Below are 14,683 nucleotides of genomic sequence, written 5' to 3' on the forward strand. Positions count from 1 at the left end.
GCTAACATTCAGCCAGCAGAGCACCCCAGTCCTGCCCCTGCCCCTGTCCACAGCAGCTGTTTGAATAAAGTTGTGTTTGAATAAAATGGCGGTGCCCAGGACAAAGAGCCAGCTGATGCCGCTCGCCACTTGGCGACTTTCCCAAAGTGTCTCCCTATCCCTGCCTGGTAAGAGTCTCTATCTTTATATTAGTAAAGCTTTAACTGTAAACCTGGGGAGGTGGGGACATTATGACGGTGGCACGATTATTGTAGCCGTTAGCGCAGTTGCTGTTACAGCATCAGCGACCCAGGTTGGAATTTAAATTTAAATTTTGTAGGTTACAGAAATTACCTGATTAAAGGGAACTTTACATAATGAACGACTACAATACAGATTTTTTTTTCAAATTACCTTACACTTTGCACAGTCTTTTGTTTTTTAAATGGTGTATTATCCAGGCATTGGAAGCATGTCTCAGATAACCGGAAAATTTGCATTTCCAGCATCCACGATCCTCCTAGATGCCAGATAATGGTTCCATTACTGTATTACTGATGTTTTGGCCCTGAGCACCTCTTCAAGGTACCTTGAACAAGGGCTCATGCCTGATAAATTGGTTATATCATCTTTAACCGGGCCTACTCCTGTTCCTATATCTTATTGGCTTATTGGGTGGTGGGGGGGGGGGGGGGGGCGGATTGCAGGCTCCAGGGAAATGGAGGACTGACACAGGGCACCAGAGGATGGGAAGATCACACCTCCCCCCCCACTCGCCACCATCTGAGAGGGAAGCGAAGAACCCGCGGAGGCTGTGGGCTGCTGTCGGGAGACTTGCTGGAGACCGGCTTAAACCAGCCGGAGGAGTACCAGGTATCAGAACCGGGATGCGACAGGGTGCCGAGGGGGTTCCTGACCGTGTCGGAGGTTGGGACCTGGAGCTTGGGTTGTCAATGGTTTGGACTGGACTCTGTGTGGCTGCGTGGGCTTCGGAAATGCTGGAGGTGAATCTACAGACACTCGGTGACTCTGGGGTGGGGGGGGGTGGGTGGGGGGGGTGGGGAGGGGGTGGGGGGGGGGGACACCACTCTCCTTTGCTTCTCTCTCTCTGCTGTAAAAGGCACTTAGGCAATTTCTTCCAGAGACGAATCTGCCTGCCTTGCAGCAGGCAAAAAGGAATTTCATATAATACAACACTGTTTTATTATTATGACAATAAATTGAATCTTATGGATGTGTGGGTCATTATTGTACAGTCTGTCTGATCTAAGTGTATCCTGGAACCATAACCTACCAGCCATTCGGAATGGAGTCCATACACCCACCCCTCCCACCAGGGGGTGGGATGTGTGTCCTGATGAAGGGTTTGGGCCCAAAACGTCAACACTCTATTGCCTTCCATGGGTCCTGCCTGTCTTGTTGTGTCCTGCAGCACTCTGTGAGTGGATGCCATTTTCCAGATTCTTTGCTTGTGTAAAAGAGTAGGCTTTTCGGAGGTTGGACTGGTGTGTACCTGGTGGGTTCGAAGATATTCGAAGCAGGACCACAGAGAATCCCGACCCAAGAATCACCCCAGCCCATTAACCTTCCCAAAAAATCTCTTTAACTAATTGATTTGAGTTGTGAAGGCATCAGCTCCACCCCAAAACTTGGCCTGAATCTTCCATCACAGGGCTATAACCACTTCTCCACCACCTGTGTTTATATTACTTTTTGATTATATTTACCTCTGGGAACAAGGAGAGTAAGGAAAGAAACTACCAAAATAAAAGATTAAGGTGTGCTGCTACTGGATACACTTTTCCGTTAGAAGCCTGTGGCATTAATTGGTTGACCCCAATTGAATAGATCCTTCCGACTGCCGCAGTTCACTGCACCGTGTAGCTTATGTTCTTTACCCAAATGTTAATTTGGAAAAAATATGCAAATTTTAATTTTAAAATGCTAATTCAATTCTCCTGTAAACTCAAAATCCTGGGTAACGAGGGTGGGACTGTTGGCTAGGCAGTTAGCGCCATGCCATTACAGCACCAGGACCCCAGTTCCACTGTCTGTAAGGAGTTAATATGTTTCCCCTCCCACCCCCCCCAACCATGTCTGCATGGGTATTTCCAAGAGAACTCCAGTTTTGTCCCACCCTTCAAAATGTGCCGGGGGTTGTAGAGTCAATGGGATGCAAATTGGGCGGCACGGGCTCGTGGGCCATAATGGCCTGTTACTGTGCCAAATAATTAAATGAAACTTTTAAAATAATCATCTGTTCCAATCTACGCTGACCTCAAGAGCCCTACTTGTGAGTAAAATGTGCAAATGCACTTAAGTTTTTGCTCACTGAAATTACACTCGATGAATAAAATAGACCAACAAGAATATGTTAAGATACCACCAGAGTTACATAATTTTACTGCAGAAAGATGGTCCTTTCGCCCAACTTGTCCAACCAAGTTGTCTTCCTGACCTAGTCCCATTTGACTGCGTTTGCCCCATATCCACGTGAAGCAGTGGCAGGTGTTGCGGGGGGTTCGACCACAACTTCAGGGCCGAATGCCATTCAAGTGTGGCTATCCACGTGAATGAAATAAGACTCTACTCCGGTTTCCAGATAGTGTGACTTACTCCTTCCTCTGAGGTTTGAAATGAGCTCGATAGTTTGGTCTCTCGCAGCAGTTGCGAAGTCCAATAACATTGGCACATTTGCTTGTCACTTTCTGAGACCACCTCAACTATAATCTGCAGAAATGGGATTGGTTTACTTTTAATTAAATGTTTGGATGTGGCGTCGATGCATCAGAAATTTACAAGTGTTATATTTGATCAGAGATCCCCACAATCATTGAAATGACCCCCCCCACCCCCCCCCCCCCCGAAACAACATTGGCTCTTTAATGAAAAAGTAGCCCCAACTTCTGAGCCCCACAAAATTGTTTCATTTTAATGTGTTGTGTGTGTGTGTGTGAACAGCTGCTCTTTCATTCCTCAATCTACAATAAACACAGGCAGCCAAATTCAAAACATCACAAGCTCAAACCGCCTGCGTTTTCAGTTTCGATGAGCTTCCTGAAGTTTCCTGCAGAGCAGAGCCCTTCACCCCCCCAAACTATAGACATTTCAGCACAGAAACAGGCCCCTTCGGCCATTCTACTCTGTGCCGAATCATTTTTTTTGGCCTAGTCCCACTGACCTGCCCCCAGTCCGTAGCCCTCCATACCCTTCCCATCCATGTACCAGTCCAAATTCCTTTTTAAATGTTAAAATTGAGCCCAGATTCACCACTTCAGCTGGGAGCTCACTGCTCTCCCGCGTGAAGAAGTTCCCCCTAATGTTCCCCCTAAACTTTTCCTCTTTCACCCTTTGGTTTGTATCTCACCTCCCCTCAGCGGGAAAAGCCGACCTACATTTATTCTGGCTGTCATAATTTTTAATTCCTCTATCAACTCTCCCCTCATTCTTCTACACTCCTGGGAATAAAGTCCTAACCCAATTAATCCTTTCCCGCAACTGTTCCTCAAGTCTGCGCAACCTCCTAGTAAATCTGCACTCTTTCAATCTTATTGATATCTTTCCTGTCGTTAGTAGATCAAAACTACACACAATACTCCAGACTTTACCTCACCAATGTTTTCTACAATCTTACCATAACATTCCAGCTCCTATATTCGATACTTTCATGTATGAAGGCCAAGATGCCAAAAGCTCTCTTTACAACCCTACCTATCTGTGATTCCACTTTCAGGGAACTATGTATCTGTCTTCCCAGATCCGTCTGTTCTACCGCACTCCTCAGGGCCCGACCATTTACCGTGTACGTCCTTTCTTGGTTTGTCCTTCCAAAGTCTTGTCTGCATTAAACTCCATCGGCCATTTTTCAGCCCATTTTTCCAACTGGTCGGACAAGACAAAAATGATGAGGAAAATAATGAGGGGGGGAGGGGAGTTCAGAACAAAATGATACAACTGGACAGGAATTAGCAGAGCGTAAATGCTATTACTGCCTGGAAAGTTGTTAATGGTTTCAGCTGGAGTTGTGGGGACCTTCTTCTTGGATCAAACCTGATTGGTTTGAGAGATGGGAAGAAACAAGGGACTCAGATTTTAAAATATCAGAAAAAAATGTGAATTTTTTATCTAAGTATGCTGTAGTGAAATTCGGAATCTCATTCCTTTAAGGGGAAATAAAAAACATAGAACATCTACAGCATAACACAGGCCCTTCAGCCCATGATGTTGTGCTGACCCATGTAAACCTATTTCCACACCCATCTAATTTTTCCCTACTCATAACCCTCTTTTTCTTACATCTCAGTGTAAAAGTTCATAAGGATATCACTTAGACGTTAGATCTAATCCAGGTCTGCAAAGGTTTCATGCTGCAACTTTCCTAATTGTATCCAACTGAATCCAACACTGTTGCTGAGAACTCATCCATACGTTAAATTGTGCCCTGTTGAAATGGCCCCACAGACCAAACAAGAGATCGAGACTAATTATCTTGAAATTGACACAGATTGTCAGGTGGAGACAGCATTGATGCTTCACTACCAGACAGAGATCACACGAAGAATGTCAGGATACTTTTTGCCCCAATGGACAAACAGGAACAGAATTATTCTTCTAATGGGATAAGTTAACATCTTATAATTAACCTTGAAACCAAGCCAAATGAACAATGCAACCTGATGTAACTTACAATAACTTGCAAAGGATCGAAACTGAGACAATTATGAGGCTGATAAGGGATAACCTGTATAAGACTGATTGTTTCTCATTTCCTCTTGTATGACATAAATCATTTCCATCCATTTGTAGAAGTATGAAAAACCAAACAAACAAAGCGTGTGAATAACTTACCTGCACTACCGAATAGGCAGAAATATGGTTCAAAAAGGGTACCCTTGCTGCCCGTAGCTTGAACAAGGTTCAATACAGAATGAGAGTCAGAGCTGAACTCGTGTCTTGTATCCTTGTTCCCGCTGGTGCAATAATTGTGTGTCTGTTGTGAATAAACTGGGTTGAATTCTCCGTGGTTCTGCTGTGGTTTTCTATATCAGTGTGGCCAGACTTCAACACCAGAGTAAAACGATGAAGCTGGAGACATACAGCAGATCAAACAGAGTCCTTTATAAAAACACATAACCAACCTTTGGGGCTCAAGGTATGGAAATACGCCAGCAGGCATCTGAATATAAGGGTAAGGCTCAAGCCTGAAACGTCAGTTAAGTACTTTTATCCCTTGGACTGAAAGGGTCATCATATGAGGAGCATTTGATGGCTCTGGGGCTTTCACTGGAATTTGGAAGAATGAGGGGTGAATCTCATTAATGCCCATTGAATACTGAAAGGCCTGGATAGAGTGGACGTGGAGAGGATGTTTCCTGTGGTGGGGGAGTCTGGGACCAGAGGGCACAATCTCAGAATACAAAAGTGTCCCTTTAGATCAGAGCTGAGGAGAAGTTTCTTTACCCAGAGGGTGGGGAATCTGTGGAATTCATTGCCCAGGATGGCTGTGGAGGCCAAGTCATTGGGGAGATTTAAGACAGAGGTTCACAGTTCAGATTTATTGCCAGAGTAGATACATGACGTCACATACAACCATGAGATTCTTTTTCCAGTGGGCCAGCCAGAATTTCTACTTATCGGCAATGCAAAAAAAAAACTGTACTCCTCTTGATTCAGAAGGGAATCCAGGGTAATGGGAGAAGACATGGGGATAGAGGATAGTAAATCAGCCGTGATAAAATAGTGGGGCAGACTCATTGGACCAAATGGCTCAATTCCACTCCTCTGGTCTCAAGATTCCAACATCTACAGGTCTGGTATTTTTCATCTCCTGTAACTTACCTGGCAGGGAGAATCAGCAATCAGAATGGCCGATCTCCCAGGGCAAGGTTATCCCATTGCTCTTTGGGTGTACTGATGCCTGTGATATCCCCATATGCAGGCCACTCCACTGCAAAATTTGTGGTAGTGGGGGACTGGGTTCCCGCTCTAAAGGAACCTAAGAAAGGACCTAGGAGAGCTCGAAGGCCCTTGGCAAGTAGGATTAAGGAGAGCCCAAGGCATTATGTGTATATGTGAAGAACAGAAGGACGATGAGAACGAAGTTGGGGCCATTTGAGGATAAAAGAGACAACTTGTGCCTGAAGGCTAAGGAGGTTTCCTTCAGTATTGACCAGAGAAAAGGACCTTGATCAGGGTGAGGTCAGTATAGAACAGGCTTGTGGGCTGGACAATGTTGATATTGAGGAAGAGAAAGTGTTGGTTGGATCTTCTTCAAAACATTAAGTCCCTGGGGCTGTATGTGATATATCCAAATTATTGAATCAAGAGTTCATGTTTGCCACTCTACAAATCACACTTGGAGAGTATTGTGTTCAGTTCCGGTCACCTCATTATAGGAAGGATGTGGAAGCAGGATGTTGTCTGAATTGGAAAAATAAGTCTTATGAGGCATGCCTAGCAGAGCTGGGGCTTTTCTCTTTGGAGCACAGAAGGAAGAGTGTAGACTTAGTAGAGGTCTACAAGATTCTGAGAGCTACAACCAGCCCCTGTTTCCGGGGCTGGAATAGCAAACACCAGAGGACATGGGTACAAAGAGAAGGGTGGGTGGTTTAGGGGAAAGATCAGGGGTACTTTTTTTTTTACACAGAAAGTAGTGGGTGCCTGGAATACCTTGCCAGGGAGGGTAGTGGAGGCTGAAACATTGGGGGCAGATAAGAGACTCAGGCAGACACATGGATGAAAGAGGGTTATGAAGGAGGGAGGGTTTCGACCTTTTTTTGGTAGGAATATACAGGGGGTGGGGGTGGAGGACCTGAACTGCGCTGTAATGTAGCCTTCCGAGCGAGACCTGGCAAGTGGCATTAATGTGAATTCCAACATATGGCCCTTTGATTCTCTCGCACCTCTCCACATCAGTCTCTCCGCCTGTCTCCCTCTCTATTTCTGTCTCCCTCTCGTTCTATTTTAGTCTCTCGCAGGAATCCGATCCGACATCCGTTTCTCTCTTGCATTTCCCTCTCCACCAGCGTTTCACCCACGAAGTCTCTCGCCTTCCAGCTCGCAGCGTGTGGAGTTGCACCCAGCCTCACGATCTGTACTCAACACACATTTCACTGCGGACAATGGGCCGTGAACTGCCCCCCCTCTCACCCACCACCCCCATGTTCGATCCAATTGCAAATTGATCCAGTGGCTTTAACAAGCAGTTAGAGTGAAGGGGCAACGTCCCTTTAACAACTCGGCTTTCACACACAGTCCAAGGCGATTCCAGGCAACTCACTTGGAGAATTGTCGAGCGCCTCGCCCACAGGTTTTCACAGACAGTGGATATGTTTTGAAAGATTTTAGTGGGTCGCTCAAGTGGAACATATACAGAGAAAAACTTATAGACAATAAATGACCTGTGCATGAACAATACCAGGACTTTTCCCCCTTTCTCTCACTCTCACACAGACACTTTCCAACATTCAGGTAACTCTACTGAAGTGTCCAGATGGAAGTGAACAGCTCCTACACACTGTGTGAGTACCTTGGAGATATACAAGATGTAGACATGTGTGTGTATACATATATTTGGATAGCTATAACTGCAACAGTTATAACTGGCATAAACACAGGCGCGTATATTCTATGGAGGTATCTAGATATTATTTATGTGGTCTCCTCCCACAGAGCAAGCGAACGAAAGGCACATTTGGCAGCGGACAAACCCCCCTCGCCCGTCCCGCGAAACATCAGTGCAGACGCGGAGAAACAAAAGTTTCCATATTAACAGAGAGAAACGCTGGAGGACTCTCTTGCCGGTCTCGCTGCGTCCCCCCACCCACCCCGGGACCCGCCCGAGTTCCTCCGGCACTTCGGCGCCTTTTTGCTCCAACCAGCGCCCGCAAACTTTCGTTTTTCACTCGAAACTCGTTTTTCAACAGCGAGTGACAAAGGGGAAGGACATGTCAGACTCAAACCCAACTGTTCCTTCTCAACCCCCAAACAGGCACCAACGTTCAAAAGAAGCCTTTTATAATAACTCCTGGTACGTGGTCATGACCCAAACCCTGGGTGAACAGAGACGGCTGATAAGTCATTCTTAAACCTACTTGAAGGACAAATTGGGAAGCAGACTGAGATTACCTGAAGGAAGCAGCTTTGAATATGTGATTTCAGACACAGTGATAATTAAAAGATTTATAACGAACATGTACATCAACTGCAAGAGAAAGAGAACGAGGAACAAGCTGTAAACCCAAACAAAAATGGGAACAAGATCTGAACATAAAGATAAAGAATGAAACATGGGAAAAGTTATGCTCCGGAACTAGGAGAAATACAATAAAACACGAGGTTACGCATGATACAATTGGTTGCACAGGCTATACATCACACCCCAAATTGTTAAATAAATGGGACCCAACAGTATCAGATAGATGTTTTCGCTGTAAAAAGGAAACGGGAAAATTGGGGCATGTGAGAAAGTGAAAAAATTTTGGAAGATCTAAACCAGGTATTAAATAAAATCACAAAAAGTAACATGCCAAAATTCATTCTTAAACCCCAAACCCTGGGTGAATAGAGACCGGTTTAAAATTCATTCTTAAAACCCAAACCCTGGGTGAATAGAGACGGTTTAAAATTAATTCTTAAAACCCAAACCCTGGGTGAACAGAGACAGTTTAAAATTCATTCTTAAAACCCAAACCTGGGTGAACAGAGACGGCTTAAAATTCGTTCTTAAACCCAAACCCTGAGTGAACAGAGACGGCTTAAAATTCATTCTTAAACCCAAACCCTGGGTGAACAGAGACGGTTTAAAATTAATTCTTAAAACCCAAACCCTGGGTGAACAGAGACGGTTTAAAATTAATTCTTAAAACCCAAACCCTGGGTGAACAGAGACGGCTTAAAATTCATTCTTAAAACCCAAACCCTGCGTGAACAGAGACGGCTTCAAATTCATTCTTAAAACCCAAACCCTGGGTGAACAGAGACGGTTTAAAATTAATTCTTAAAACCCAAACCCTGGGTGAACAGAGACGGTTTAAATTTAATTCTTAAAACCCAAACCCTGGGTGACAGAGACGGTTTAAAATTAATTCTTAAAACCCAAACCCTGGGTGAACAGAGACGGCTTAAAATTCATTCTTAAAACCCAACCCTGCGTGAACAGAGACGGCTTCAAATTCATTCTTAAAACTCAAACCCTGGGTGAACAGAGACGGTTTAAATTTCATCATTAAAACCCAAACCTGGGTGAACAGAGACGGTTTAAATTTCATTCTTAAAACCCAAACCCTAAGTGAACAGAGACGGTTTAAATTTCATTCTTAAATCCCAAACCGATGTGAACAGAGACAGCTTAAAATTCATTCTTAAATCCCAAATCCTGGGTGAACAGAGACGGCTTAAAATTCATTCTTAAATCCCAAACCGAAAGTGAACAGAGACGGCTTAAAATACATTCTCTAAAACCCAAACCCTGAAGTGAACAGAGACAGCTTAAAATTCATTCTTAAAACCCAAACCCTGGGTGAACAGAGACGGCTTAAAATTCGTTCTTAAACCCAAACCCTGAGTGAACAGAGACGGCTTAAATTCATTCTTAAAACCCAAACCCTGGGTGAACAGAGACGGTTTAAAATTCATTCTTAAAACCCAAACCTGGGTGAACAGAGACTGGTTTAAAATTAATTCTTAAAACCCAAACCCTGGGTGAACAGAGACGGTTTTAAAATTAATTCTTAAAACCCAAACCCTGAGGTGAACAGAGACGGTTTAAAATTAATTCTTAAAACCCAAACACCCTGGGTGAACAGAGACGGCTCTAAATTCATTCTTAAAACCCCAAACCCTGCGTGAACAGAGACGGCTTCAAATTCATTCTTAAAACTCAAACCCTGGAGTGAACAGAGACGGTTTAAATTCATTCTTTAAAACCCAAACCCTGGGTGAACAGAGACGGTTTTAAATTTCATTCTTAAAACCCAAACCCTAAGTGAACAGAGACGGTTTAAATTTCATTCTTAAATCCCAACCGAGTGAACAGAGACAGCTTAAAATTCATTCTTAAATCCCAAATCCTGGGTGAACAGAGACGGCTTAAAATTCATTCTTAAATCCCAAACCGAGTGAACAGAGACGGCTTAAAATACATTCTTAAAACCCAAACCCTGAGTGAACAGAGACAGCTTAAAATTCATTCTTAAAACCCAAACCCTGGTGAGAACAGAGACGGCTTAAAATTCGTTCTTAAACCCAAACCCTGAGTGAACAGAGACGGCTTAAAATTCATTCTTAAAACCCAAACCCTAAGTGAACAGAGACGGTTTAAATATTCATTCTTAAATCCCAAACCGTTGTGAACAGAGACGGCTTGAAATTCCATTCTTAAAACGATTGTCACACTAAATGGGGAACGTAAGTAGGAACTATTTAATGTCCGCACATGATTCCAGAACAGTATAAACTCCGAACAGCTCCCGTGAAGAGACTTCATTTTAAATTTAACTCGGGCATTTTAGTTTGTCTCATCAACTTCTCGTCAAGGACACGATTAAGCAATATTCCCAGCAATATTTAGAGCTGGTAGCGCACAGATGGGGAAGAGTAAACAAGAAAAAAAAAATCAAATTTAATTAATTTTTAATTTAAAAGTTTTTTTTTCTATATGTACCAAAAAGAAATCACTGAACCATATGTAGATATATTTTTGCAATCAAAGATACACACAGCACCAAAGGAGACCATTTGGCCAAACCTTCATGTTGGATTTTTGAAAAAACTATCCAATTAATCCTCCCAAGTTACATGCAGGCCATAACGATGTGCAAAAACATGCAGCCCGACTCATCCATGCAAGGCGATTTGTCTCCCGGGCTATTCCTCAATTGCCAACGCTTGGCCCTCTAATGTTTTCCTATCCATGTGACATGTCCAAATGTCTTTTAAATGGTCCCGGCTTCTGCCCTGGCAGCTCCCTTCCACGTTCTGTGTAAAGAAAAAAGTCACCCTCCAAGACCGTTTAAATCGTTCCACCTCGCCTTAAACCAGTGGTTCTCTTTCCACTCTCATCTCATTGAAATAATCCCTCTGCCATCGGTGCTCTGTGGGATTGCTTCAAGTGGGATGTGAGTGGGAAGGGAAGGTTGAGAATCACTACCCCCAACCCAATTGTTACTGAAATATTTGGCGTGAGAAAAAATCGTCGTTGGCCCGTTTCCTTTGGAGATCGGAAACCGTGCACATGACGAGTCAACGAGGGACGATTAAAACAGTGGTTTTCAAACCTTTTTTTTTCTTCCACCCACATCTCCACCTGAAGCAATCCCTTACTCATCACAGAGCACCGATGGCTCAGGGATGACTCAAAGGGGGATTTGAGTAGAAAGAGAACCCCTGTCGATGCTCTCTGGTTTTAGACTCCCTTGCCCGGAGGATCACCTCATGATTTTATAAACCTCAACGAAGGGTGAAAAGTGGACTGCAGAAAATAGCATGGAAACAGAATTCTCAGCAGTCCAAGCAGCATCCGTGAAGACAGAAGTGGACATCCAGAGGCCTTCTCAAAACGCCAAGTTCACAGAGCTGGACCACGGCTCAGCAAACTCGGGTCAATCCCATTTCAATTCACACTCTTCGTTTAAGACAGTGCATGCACAACCAACGTCGAGGGACATCCGTCCACCTGCAACCCTCCCAACTCATTCTCATTCGTTCATTTGGCAGAAGATGGAAGAATAATTTGTTTTCAGATGCATCTTTGCCCCGCAGATGAGCTTGCAATTGGTGAGACCAAATCGGTCTTCAACGCAAGGAGCTTTGAATACGCTGCAAAAGGAAACGGGAACAACGGGACATGCAATTGGGGCATGTGAGAAAGTGAAAAATTTTTGGGAAGATCTAAACCAGGTATTAAATAAAATCACAAAAAGTTACATGCCAAAATTCATTCTTAAACCCCAAACCCTGGAGGTGAACAGAGGCGGTTTAAAATTCGTTCTTAAACCCCAAACCCTGGGTGAACAGAGACGGTTTTAAAATTCATTCTTAAAACCCACGTCCGAAAAAATAGTATTGGAGTCTCGTCCTCCCACCCAGGGAAGCGGAGGGAAAGGTCTGTCAGATCGTAATCCCGCGTTTGTCCATTGAAATGAAAACGAGAGCATCCATGTTCTCCTGAGTTGAACATGAATTGATCTCAGTTCAATCTATTTTTTAATTGATATTGTTACGGGATCATTATATCTCTGGCGACCGAAAACCACGGTCTGCAAACAAGGGTGGTTCAGTCAGCACAGAGTGGAGAAGAACATCTTTCACCCAGAGTGTGGCGAATCCTTTGGAATTCTGCCTCCGAGGATAGGACATTCATGGAACCAGTGCGTGAGGGTCGACACAGGAGGGGAAAGATCCCTCATGGCCCTTCAAAGACGTTTGACAGCACGTTTTAGAGCCAGCACATGGGACTAGGAGGCAGACGACTCTAACAAGTCGAAACAAACATAGGAGCCGAATATTTTCCCATTTATATTTTTCACACTTTTGCTACCTCTCTCAGAGCATTCACCCAACCTACTTCCTTGGATCCCATTCCCTCTGGCATGCCCATCAGCTCGCCTCCAACCCTTCTTGCCTCCTAAGCCCACACTAAGTGGCCACTTCCACTGGCCTTGTTCCAGCTTCAGGCCCATCCTTAATGTGCAACGTCTCCCTTCCCTTCCCTAAACTGCTGCAAACATATCCCCCCCCTCCCCCCAACTTCTAGGATTCTGAGCAACTAATACATTTGGAATTTACAATCCATAAAGGTTCATTCATGAAGGTTGATGGTAAATTTGATGCTGGAATCTGGAGAGAGAGAGAAAGAAATGGACGAGAAACTCAGCAGGTCAAACCGTGCACTTTATATAGCAGAGGTAACCGAGCCCTTCATCCATGAGGGTAAAATGCAGCCCCACTCACACCTTGATGAAGGGCTCCAGCCCGAAAGTCTTTATTCTATAAGTGGCTGCTGAGTTTCTCAGCGTTGAACTATGGGTTGACCCTGCGGGTGTTTTACACCCGAAATGGATGAAGGTGGAGGGGCCCTGATCAGAATTGTTCCCCGGCAGAGTTTCTCCATTCACTTGGGGGGGTTTTCGAGTGTTAATGTCATTGCCCTTTGACAAGTGTTACCAAAGTTTTACGGCCACATAGTTATCGACTTCGCTCTTGGAGTCAGATGTACTCACCGTTGTAGTCGGGTAGTCTCGGTATTATCATGCGGCGGCTTGAGCCGGAGCCAGTGGTCGAGCTGAAAGGAACCGGCGGCCGCCGCCGCTTTGAGGTGCTCGGGGTGCGGGAGCTGCGGGAAGCCCCCGTACGACAGAGCCGGGTGATGGGCTCCCAAGCCGGGGTAAGTGTAGACGGGGTGCCGTACATGGCGGGCAAGGTGGAGTGGACAGGGAGCCGAGACCTGGCGGTGGCAGGTTGAGTAGACCCGGTTTGGGAATGATACCGCTGGCTAACGAGACGACGCCCCGGGGAGAAGGTGTCTCGGTGCGGATGCAGGAGCCCGGCTCTCGGGCATCGAGCTGGGGCTTAGGACGGGAGGAGAAGCGCGCTCGGCACCACCCTGGGAGGTTCTTCGGCGAGCAAAGCATCGATCCTGAAGTTTTTAGACTTCTCCATGGTGGTGGGGTTGAGATTTGGAGATCTGGGGAGGTCCCTCTGGGTTAGAGTCCTCTGCAACACTGGGCAGGCACCTTTGCTGTATGAAGCCGGGGCCGTCAATCTGCCTGGATCTCTTGACTACCTGGAGATCTCCGTTTGACTGCCGGGTCCGCTGCAACACCCTCCCCAAAAGGTAGCCCCTCTGACGGGGAGGCGGAAGAGAGTCCTAACCGTTCCCAACAACCTCTGTGGGTGGTTTACATTTTATGCCACTCTCGATCTCTCAGTCTGGGTGGGTCCCGAGTTTCCCTCCCCCTGTTACCTCTTGTTCTTTCCAGTCAGTTGTCCACTGAGCCCTTCTCTCCCTCCTCTGCCTGCTGTTCTCTCGGTTTCTTTCTTGTTTCTCTCTCTCTCTCTTTCTGTCTCTCTCTCTCTCTCTCTTTCTGTCTCTCTCTCTTTTCTGTCTCTCTCTCTCTCTTTCTGTCTCTCTCTCTCTTTCTGTCTCTCTCTCTTTCTGTCTCTCTCTCTTTCTGTCTCTCTCTCTCTTTCTGTCTCTCTCTCTTTCTGTCTCTCTCTCTTTCTGTCTCTCTCTCTCTCTTTCTGTCTCTCTCTCTTTCTGTCTCTCTCTCTCTTTCTGTCTCTCTCTCTTCTCTGTCTCTCTCTCTCTTTCTGTCTCTCTCTCTCTCTTTCTGTCTGTCTCTCTCTCTCTTTCTGTCTCTCTCTCTCTCTTTCTGTCTCTCTCTCTTTCTGTCTCTCTCTCTCTCTTTCTGTCTCTCTCTCTTTCTGGTCTCTCTCTCTTTCTGTCTCTCTCTCTCTTTCTGTCTCTCTCTTTCTGTCTCTCTCTCTTTCTGTCTCTCTCTTCTCTCTCTCTTCTGACTCTCTCTCTCTTTCTGTCTCTCTCTCTTCTCTTTCTGTCTCTCTCTCTCTTTCTGTCTCTCTCTCTCTCTTTCTGTCTCTCTCTCTTTCTGTCTCTCTCTCTCTCTCTTTCTGTCTCTCTCTTTCTGTCTCTCTCTCTTTCTGTCTCTCTCTCTTTCTGTCTCTCTCTCTCTTTCTGTCTCTCTCT

At 45.2% G+C, this 14,683-nt stretch overlaps 1 non-coding gene and 1 pseudogene across 1 annotated transcript; one reads left to right on the top strand and one right to left on the bottom strand.

Moving 5' to 3' along the window:
• Nucleotides 1-13,651, bottom strand: part of LOC138760215 (motor neuron and pancreas homeobox 1-like) — a 58,303-nt pseudogene extending 44,652 nt beyond the window's left edge.
• On the top strand, nucleotides 5,810-5,968 carry LOC138762499 (U1 spliceosomal RNA). The gene has a single exon (XR_011356915.1). It is a non-coding gene; the product is annotated as a U1 spliceosomal RNA (small nuclear RNA).
• Nucleotides 13,652-14,683: the final 1,032 nt, after the last annotated feature.

This window comes from Narcine bancroftii, chromosome 4 (genome assembly GCF_036971445.1).
Source record: "Narcine bancroftii isolate sNarBan1 chromosome 4, sNarBan1.hap1, whole genome shotgun sequence".
NCBI lineage: Eukaryota > Metazoa > Chordata > Chondrichthyes > Torpediniformes > Narcinidae > Narcine > Narcine bancroftii.